Below are 3,157 nucleotides of genomic sequence, written 5' to 3'. Positions count from 1 at the left end.
TGTCGTATCAGTTCAGTTATAGTCTGGTTTTATAAAACATTTTTAAAACCAATTCACTATAACCAGTGGCTCTGATACCAAACTGTCACACCCCCAAAATTACCACCTAGGGAGTGTCCCTGCTAGGCGTGTGACAACTAGCAATGAGCCACCAATTACATTGAAACACAAGTTTGAAATAAAACTTCATTATTTAAAGATACTGAAATCCCAACATAAGTTATTCAAAAACCATAAGTTTAGCGGAAGCGTTAATGTATCGTAATATAAATGTTATCCAGTCAATCATAGTAAATAAATGTCTAATAATAAATCCATCAAGCAACCATGACCACTCGCGCCCTCCAGCCAGCAAGTTCCTGCTTTCAACGCACCTAAGGACCTGCGAGCATGTAACACACGTATCAGACAAAGCTGGCGAGTTCACAGTTTTAGAAAACGTTTGTTACCCGGTGTATGTAAAACAGTTTAATACCCAATGCAAGTAATATTGTTAATATCTCATTTCCAAACACGGACGGCTCACGGACTGCCCTTCCCACGTACTCCTATCTAGTACTGGGCCAGACTGGGTCATTAGTTCACCTCCGTCCTCTACAGGCACGGGGTGAGGGTGCCAAACCTAAGTAGCGCTACTAACTAATACCCGATGAGGGACTTACAAAAGATGATAGGTGAGAATATTAACCAATATACCCGTTTTTACCCAAAGACTTATCCCCCCCCCCCATGGGATACCCACTGACTGTCCCCCAACCACTGGGACGCATGCTCGAATGTAGTGAACTCACCTGGGATTGCTCGGTAGAATTAATTATTCGTTTAACCACAGTGATTTACCAAGCCCTATGATATTCACATTTAACAGTCAGTTTGCATACAAGCACACCACATATTCTTTCACATTTAATCATCAACTATCTTTCGATTCACATTACACATCCTTCGATACATTGCTCATCTTTCGGTCTAACAATTATCACAATTATCACAATTATGTTTCGACACATCTTTCGATACACAGTTATCATCTTTCGCTTCATGGTTATCTTTCGACACACAGATTATGTTTCGGTCAACACAACTATCTTTCGGTCAACACACTATCTTTCGGTCAACACACTATCTTTCGGTCAACAGAAACAGAAACCCTAATCATACGATCAGCAATCACGTTTTGTGTTTTCACCAGGAATCAGTCTGTGAAAGTGTGTGAGTGAATGCATATAGGTGCTGTAACGTTCAAACAGATCATGATAACCGAACAACAATGATTAATAGCCTATCCGATTGACTAGAATGTAACCGATTAACCCTAGTCCGATTCCCCAACCCGAAACCATTCATCCATTAACCCTAATCGATTGAACCCTAGTTCTATGCATGAATTATCTATCAAACAATAACACCAATCATCATCATAACACAGAATCGTCAATCAATCACCTATCAGTTGAACCCTAGTTTTATGCATGAATTCTCCATCGAATAAGATCATGTAATCGAGAGTATCACATAGAAACAATATGCAAAGAATCATACTAACCGAATGATGGATGATGATACGATGTTGATGATCACGACAGGGAGTTTCCTGAGTTCTGCCGTCGCCCAAAAAGGTTTCTAGGGTTTGGGATGTTCGAATGATTCTGTGCAGTCATACTACGTAACTGCTGTTAATATAGGTAAGGTTTTGGGCCGGTGACTAGTTGGGCCGAAAGTTAAGGCCCCACATCGAAGGATCGATCGAAGGATCGATTATTGTCTCGAAGGATCCTTCCTAGGTCGAAGGATATGTTTCGTGATCCTTTGAAGGTTGAATGATCCTTCGAAGGTTAGACCTTTCGGTCGAAGGATCCCAACTTGAAAGATGTCCTAGTGTAAATCCATTATTCGAATACGTTACTCATTAACAAGTACAAGTTTGTAACATATACCCACTAACACACAAGTCTAGGATATGTAAATACAACAAAGGAGTCGGGAAATAGAATAATACTAACCTCAAGAAGTCGGGTTGTCACAAATGACGTTTAACCTTCCTGGTATGATTTAGATATATTAAAATGATTAATTTAATCATTTAAATTAGTTTCACTCGCGTTTGATCGATTGAAGATCGTACGGCTGAGGGCATCGCGTACATAATGTAGGATAAGAGGTATTGTACGTTAACCGGCCTCTATATATATATATATGTGTGTGTGTGTGTGTATATATTAATATACACACATACATATACACTGCAATTCATCATCCCCAACATAAATCAGTCTTCTCTCTCTCTCTCTTCTCTCTCTCTATATAGCACCACCACCACCGCCACCTCCTCCTCCCTCTCTCTCTCTCTCTTCTCTCTCTCTATAGCACCACCGCCACATCCTCCCCCTTCTCACCACCGCCACTCCGGCGTCGTCCCATCCAACAGTCACACCCACTACGGCGTCATCCCCCTTCTCACCACCGGTGTCGATGATAAAGATGATGAAGGTGTCGATGAGGAAGATGAATCGCTGAAGTTGAATCGCTGATTCTGCTGATGAAGGTGTCGATGATGAAGATGAATCGTTGAAGTTGTTGATGATGAAGATGAATAGCTGATTGATTGATGCTGATGAAGGAGGTTCGAAGTTTCCCCAAATAAATCATCATCATCCCCAAATCTGAGTTTGAGTTGTATTTGTTGAGACATGAAAGTTTTAGATCTGAATTTGTGTTGATAAATTGCAAGATTGTTGTGTTCATCAATCTGAAAGATTTGCAGGTTTTTGTGTTGTTGATCGACTGGTTTTGCAAATTGTTGTTTCTGATTAAGAAGGAGTATAGTTTACAGGTTCGATTATTGCAGATTTTTGTTTGCTGTTGCAACGAAGAAGAACACAAGTTGCAGGTTTTGTTTGCGGCGATCTGGGGGATGATGTTCATTAACGCCGCCGCATATCATCTTCCCCCAAATCAAAGGTCCAGTTTCATGTGGGTTAATGGGTTTGATGCAAAATTAGGGTTTGGGTTTTGTGTGGCTCGGAGTAAAGAAAGAAGGTGAGATTGTCGGTTTGATTGTCTCTGTTTGATTGTCGGAGATTTTGAAGCCGATTTGATTGTCGGTTTCTTCACTGCCGATTTAACAGCTTTGAGTTATGTGAGGGTTTTTGAGGGT

The sequence above is a fragment of the Helianthus annuus genome, chromosome 11 (genome assembly GCF_002127325.2).
Source record: "Helianthus annuus cultivar XRQ/B chromosome 11, HanXRQr2.0-SUNRISE, whole genome shotgun sequence".
NCBI lineage: Eukaryota > Viridiplantae > Streptophyta > Magnoliopsida > Asterales > Asteraceae > Helianthus > Helianthus annuus.
Note: the sequence above shows the minus strand (reverse complement) of the source record.